We start from the raw sequence: 7238 nt of genomic DNA, 5'->3' as shown, positions 1-7238 counted from the left end.
CCCAGGATAGAGCCGTCAATCCCTACATGATGCGCTGCAATGGCTGCCATATAAACCTTCAATGTGTAAAGGAAAGCTTTTGCAAGAACATAAAAAAGTCCACCCAAAGAGCACTGAAAAGGAGAAACTCCTTTAACTTGACACAAACCCTCAATCATGTGCCACTTATATGTATACAACCCTCTCCTTGAGGGCGAATTCGCCGACTGTATAGTCGCAATCTTGTTCGGAGTTAAATCCGTAGCCATCAAATTCAACCTTTCAGGGGCCAAACCCAGATCCTATATCTGCGGATGTGGGAGCCAAACACTCCCGTGCGCCTGGGATAATAGATCCCGATGACACGGAACCCTCCACAGGTCCCCACTCAACAGGTAGATGAACCCCGGGAACCACAAGAATAAACAACCGACTGTCCTGACGGACCTTCTCCACAGTGACCTGAATCAGGTCCACCGGAGGAAACACATAGAGAAGGGTCCAAGGCCACTGATACGTCAAAGCATCCTTCCTAACCGAGCGCCCAGATCCCTCATTGAGAAGAACAGACGACAATGTGTGTTTTCTTGCAATGAGTAAAGATCTACATTGGCCCTGCTGAACCGGTCCCGTATCTAGGCAACCAAAGAGGGGTGCAGGCTCCAGGAAAATAAGTCGCCCTGACTGAAAGGAAATGCTCCCTACGCGCAGATAACAGGCCAGGTTTAGGAGAGAGAGAGAGACCGGGCCCCACCTTGCGTGTTGTTGAACGCCACCACCCTCCTGTTGTCAGAACTTACCAACCCATGCTGGCCCTCCAACATCGGAAGGAAATGCCTCAGTGCCAGCAAAACAGTCAGTAGCTCTAGGTAACTGATATGCAGCGCCCTTTGCGCTGTTGACCAAATCCCTTTTTCCAAGAAGCACACACACAGCGCTCCACATCCCAGTAAAACTGCATCTGTCGTTATCACCCTGCGGGACACTACCCGGCCCATGAGAACCACCTGCAACAGCAGTCGTAGGTCCCTCCCTTAGGCACAAAGGAGATACCTTGAGCAACCCCATGGCAGTGGCAAGATGCATCCAGATGCATAGCAATCACCCAGTGCTGAAACAGATGTATCAACAGAAGTTCCAGAGGCACCATAGCTATCATAGAGGAACCGTGCCAGACAGTGCCGGAATGCGACCCTCCTGTGTTGGGAATAAAATGCATGATTCAGAACCGAGTCCAGAACGAGACCCAGAAACTGTCAAAGAACATTTATTGTGATGTACTATGAACTGAGACTGAATATTGGGAGACCAGTGTGGCAGTGTGAAGCTCCACCTGTTACTCAACTCCACAACAACCAGCCAATCATTCAGGCCAATACTCTGATCCCCTGGCACTGCACTGTTGCCAAAGCTACCTCCTCCACCATAGAAAATGTGCAGGGTGATAGGGAGAGGCCGAAAGGCAGGACCAGAAACTCATAGACCACATCCTCGAAATGTATCCTCAGAAACTTTCTGTAGGGAGGATATATAGACACATGAAAATATGCATCCGTCAGATCTATGGACGTGAACCAATCACTGGAATGCACCCACTGCAATAGCCGGCAAAATGTGAGCATTTTGAAATTGTAAACCTTGAGGTGCTTGTTTAATTTTCATTGTGAGACCAGATGTCCTAGGGCACGGTCGGAGGTTAAAACTGGGCTGGTTAGCCTTTTTGAACTTACTCTTATCTTACTCAAGCAAGGAAGTACTGGCTACACAAGCAAAGCAGAAAGTAGTGTGTTTTTAGCAAACACAAAAACCGATACCAAGACCAAAAATTGCAACATCTAAGGGGAAGAGTACTCTCTCCCAATAACAGACACCTAAGTCGAAGCCGAATCTCGTAGTCTTTGTGTGCTTGAAAAGTTTGTAAATTACATGACACCATCTTCCTTCAGGCAAGCTGAAGAACAAAGAATTTAGGAAACGAATGCAAACTCCGGTATTATTGCCAGGAAGATATAATTTTGCCCCTTGGGCATGATTTCAGTTTTTTTCAGGTGAATATGATTGGTCATTGACTCCCCATAGTATGTTATACTGAGTGACGGGCTGAAAGGGAACTGTGTACACACCACATTGCAATCTCAACACTATAATATTTGTCATTGGACTATGAAAAACATGAGCTGGCACACACCCAGAGAAAATAATTTTATGTAGAGGTGCTGACTAACGGCAATAAACTAAAAGCTATAAAAATAGTCGCACACTCTATATATAAACTCCCAGTAATTTATTGGGTAAATTGGACTATGCCCATGTTGTGGCTCTTCAGTCCAACTCTCCATTGACATGAAGATCATCGCTGCCACTTGTCATATACTTATGGTTTCAGGGATGATTGCCTGATCACAGTAGTAGTAGTAGTAGTAGAAAAATAAAGTAATTTCATCTGCACAAGCATAACCCTCACATTTTAGAAAGGGGAACTTCATGAGTGGTTGATCGTGTGAAAGGTTTAATTTATGTCCCAATCTGTCATAGTACTGACCACTTTAACTATTACAGATCACAGACATGAAAATAATGTACACACATGTGAGTCACAGAGCTACACAGTAATGGCCTGAGCAGAAGCTATTTGTCATACTCCTCTTTTTGACAGTAGCAAAGGCATTTTTCGGTCCTATATTGCCTTTTGCCATGCAACTTACTGTGGATGACTGTGTTTTTGGCTGCTCTTCGTATTTCAAATGAGCTCAAAGCACAGCTGGGTCCTCAGAAACTAAGTTTTACTTGTGTGGAGATATCTCAATATTGCACCCTGAATGAAAGGGGATACCTAGTCAGTTGGACAACTGAATGATTTCAACCGAAATGTGTCTTTCACACAAGATAAACGACTAGCTTGGCTGTTTTGCGCATCGTTTCCCCCACACACTAATTTTTGGTGTTTTTCTGCTGTAACTGCCTTTTCCCCTGTAATGCAAAGCCTTTTGACCCTAGGTCTTATTAAAATAGCATGCCATAACAGATATAGATGGGGGAAGATGTGGGTATCATCCTGGGTATGTGACTTTCAGTCAAAGAGACGTATCGGAGGAGGATGTCAATATGATCTAATGCCCCGCAGTGTCAAATCAGAGAGGAGCAAACTCACCACTTTAGAGATTGGGCTCCTGAGTGGCGCAGCGGTCTAAGGCACTGCATCTCAGTGCTAGAGGCGTCACTACAGACACTCTGGTTTGAATCCAGGCTGTATCACAACCGGCCGTGATTGGAAGTCCCATAGGGCGGCGCACAATTGGCCCAGCGTTGTCCATTATAAATAAGAATTTGTTCTTAACTGACTTGCCTAGTTAAACCAAGGTTAAATAAAATGAAAATTAAAGAGATGGGGCTGCACCTTTCTATCAGCTGCCAGCAGTTGTCAGGAAAAGCAATTATGTGTTGCTAAGCACATCCCCCCGGCAACAAGCACAAAGCTCATTGAGTGCAAGGAGAGTGCCACAGTGACATCAGCGCAGAAGATTGATACAGAGCACCCTGGCATTCAGTTTTCTAAGACGGACACTTGGTTTGCATGCACTCTGGAGTGGAATATCTGTGCCTACAGGTCCTTGGTACACTCTAATGGCCTGGTATATTATGGATTTTGACTGGTGTGAAGTTTAGTTTTTAGCAGACGTTTTCAGACAGGAGTACACAAAGACAGGAGTACACAAAGAGTGGGGCAAAGAGGCAAACAAGGGTCAAGAGAAGGAACGAGATTCTGGTTATTTTAACTTAAATAAATGCCCTCCGTATGCACCTGAGTTTGTGTATTATGTATGCAAGAACTTGAAATGACCGAACGCTCTATCACCAAATGGTTAGATGTATAGGAAATTCTCAGTAGTGTTCAGTATTTTTTACCCAGTTCATCAGGGCAGGTGAGAAGTGATTCCAGTGAGTGTATTTTAAGTTTAAAAAATCCTATAAAAAATGCATGACTAACATCCACACATAGAAACATGGGAATAGTGTGCTACATTACAATTAATGCCAAGTACTGTGTGTGTGTGGGAGAAAAGTGCATGTGCTTTTGGGTGTAAACTATACTTTTTAAACTTTACTTTAAATGCTGCACATTTAATCCGGCGCATACATGATTCAAATGTATGCTTATATACTGTAAATGATTAATGGATTGAAGTTGTAGACAGAAAAACATTTTTTTACATTTTTGAAAGCTATCTCATAATGAAGAATGAAACATTTAATCAGTTCTCAAACTGCATTGTTGTAATTTTAATTATTGGAATGAAAGGCTGAGGAAGCTCATTGAAAGACTGAGAAAAGCACATTTGAATGTTATTCATGAGTAAAAACAACATTTTTCCTATAGAAAGAAGCTCAAGATTTGTGAAACAAAGGACTTTGACACTGTGAAGAGTTAAAGGTTTCTTGTCTGAGGACAAAAGATGACATCAACATTGTAAAAACACCAGCATTACACAATATGACTCTGTACTTGCACTTAGCACTATTACTCTGGACATGTACTATGGCCATTGTTATGGATGACCTAATCTACAGTGCCCAGTGTTTTTTTTCTCAGAATATTGATATGAACCCAACGACACGAAAGTCAGAAATAGCGATATAATAAATGCCTTACCTTTGATGATCTTCTTCTGTTGGCACTCCAAAAGGTCCCAGTTACATCAGAAATGGTCCTTTTGTTCAATAATGTCTTTCTTTATATCCATAAAAACAGCAGTTCAGTCAATAATCCACCCAGTTTCCCTCCATCAAAATGCATACAAAATGAATCACAAACGTTACTAATAAACTTTTCCAAACAAGTCAAACAATGTTTATAATCAAACCTTAGGTACCCTAATACGTAAATAAACAATACAATTTAAGACGAAGAATCATTATTGTCTTTACCGGAGAAAAATACCAAAGAACGTGCTCTCATTCACGCGCTTGGAAACACTACAGCCAAAATGGGAGCCACCTAGAAAAACTACAATTTTTGGCAAATTCTTCCAAAAACCAGCCTGAAACTCTTTCTAAAGACTGATGACATCTAGTGGAAGCCTTTGGAACTGCAATCTGGGAGGACTTCGCCTTATAATAAGTGACAGCCATTGAAAATAGTGGTAGGCTGAATTTTATTTTGGGGGGGATGGTTTGTCCCCGGGGTTTCACGTGCCATATCAGTTATGATATACTCACAGACATTATTTTAACAGTTCTGAAACTTTTTGAGTGTTTTCTATCCAAATCTACCAATTATATGCATATCCTAGCTTCTGGGCCTGAGTAACAGGCAGTTTACTTTGGGCATGCTTTTCATCCGGGCATGAAAATACTGCCCCCTACCCAAGGGGGCAGTATTTTCACAAATCAAAATATATTTATATTTTAGATTCTTCAAAGTATCTACCCTTTGCCTTGATGACAGCTTTGCACACTCTTGACATTCTCTCAACCAGCTTCACCTGGAATGCTTTTCCAACAGTCTTGAACGAGTTCCCACATATGCTGAGCACTTGTTGGCTACTTTTCCTTCACTCTGTGGTCCAACTCATCCCAAACCATCTCAATTAGGTTGAGGTTGGGTGATTGTGGAGGCCAGGTCATCTGATGCAGCACTCCATCACTCTCAATCTTGGTCAAATAGCCCTTACACAGTCTGGAGGTGTGTTGGGTCATTGTCCTGTTGAAATACAAATGATAGTCCCACTAAGCGCAAACCAGATGGGATGGTGTATCGCTGCAGAATTCTGTGGTAACCATGCTGGTGTGCCTTGAATTCTAAATAAATCACTGACAATGTCACCAGCAAAGCACCTCCACACCATCACACCTCCTCCTCCATGCTTCACGGTGGGAACCACACATGCAGAGATCATCCGTTCACCTACTCTGCGTCTCACAAAGACACAGCGTTTGGAATGAAAAATCTCAAATTTGTACTCATCAGACCAAAGGACAGATTTCCACCTGTCTAATGTCCATTGCTTGTGTTTCTTGGCCCAAGCAAGTATCTTCTTCTTGGTGTCCTTTAGTAGTGGTTTCTTTGCAGCGATTAGACCATGACGGCCTGATTCACTCGGTCTTCTGAACAGTTGATGTTGAGATATGTCTGTTACTTGAACTCTGAAGTTTTTGCGACTGCACTTGAAGAAACTTTCAAAGTTCTTGAAATGTTCCGTATTGTCTGACCTTCATGTCTTAAAGTAATGATGGACTGTCGTTTCTCTTTGCTTATTTGAGCTGTTCTTGCCTTAATATGGACTTGGTCTTTTTCCAAATAGGGCTGTCTTCTGTATACCACCCCTACCTTGTTACTACACAACTGATTGGCTCAAACGCATTAAGGAAAGAAATCCCACAAATGAACTTTTAACAAGGCACACCTGTTAATTGAAATACATTCCAGGTGACTGCCTCATGAAGATGGTTGAGAGAATGCCAAGAGTGTGCAAAGCCGTCATCAAGGGTAAGGGTGGCTACTTTGAAGAATCTCAAATATAAAATGTATTTTGATTTGTTTAACACTTTTTTGGTTACTACATGAATCCATATGTGTTATTTCATAGGTTTGATGTCTTCACTATTATTCTACAATGTAGAAAATAGTAAAAATTAAAAAAATAAAGAAAAACCGTTGAATGAGTAGGTATGTCCAAACTTTTCACTGGTACTGTATATATTCGTTGACCTATTCTACAGTGCCCTGAGTTTTTTCTGAACCTAAAAACCACACCTTACAGCTTGGGAAAATCGTTACAACCAGAGCACTCAAACCAAACAAAGACAGGAGAGAAAAGGAGAGTATCCATGAAAAATAAACAGCTTTACTGTTCACTGTCAAAATACAGAGCTGTCGCTATCCATAACTTGTCAGCACATTTTCATACCCTGTCCAAACCACCAACATAGCTCCAGTGAGAGGCCAAGTCGGGGCTATTCCCATTAGAACAGTTTGGAGACAGGCCATCTTTTTAAATTCATGAGGCTCACTGAAAGAGAGTAAAATTCCACTAGAAGTGATCTTATGAAGGACCTCCAGGCGCAGAATGCTCTGCTTATTATATATTTAAAACCCCAAATTATGCCTCAAGGCAAACAGGCAACTATAGACAGATCTCCAGAGATGCAGTGTGAAATCAGGGTTCAGGGGATAGAAACAATTCAGAAAAATATTTTCAAACTTGTAGTAATGCTCAAGTATACTGCTGATGAGAATAGATCTTTGGTAGGGGGTCTTA

Source organism: Salmo salar, chromosome 09 (genome assembly GCF_965601325.2).
Source record: "Salmo salar chromosome 09, fSalSal1, whole genome shotgun sequence".
NCBI lineage: Eukaryota > Metazoa > Chordata > Actinopteri > Salmoniformes > Salmonidae > Salmo > Salmo salar.
This window is presented reverse-complemented; position numbering follows the sequence as displayed.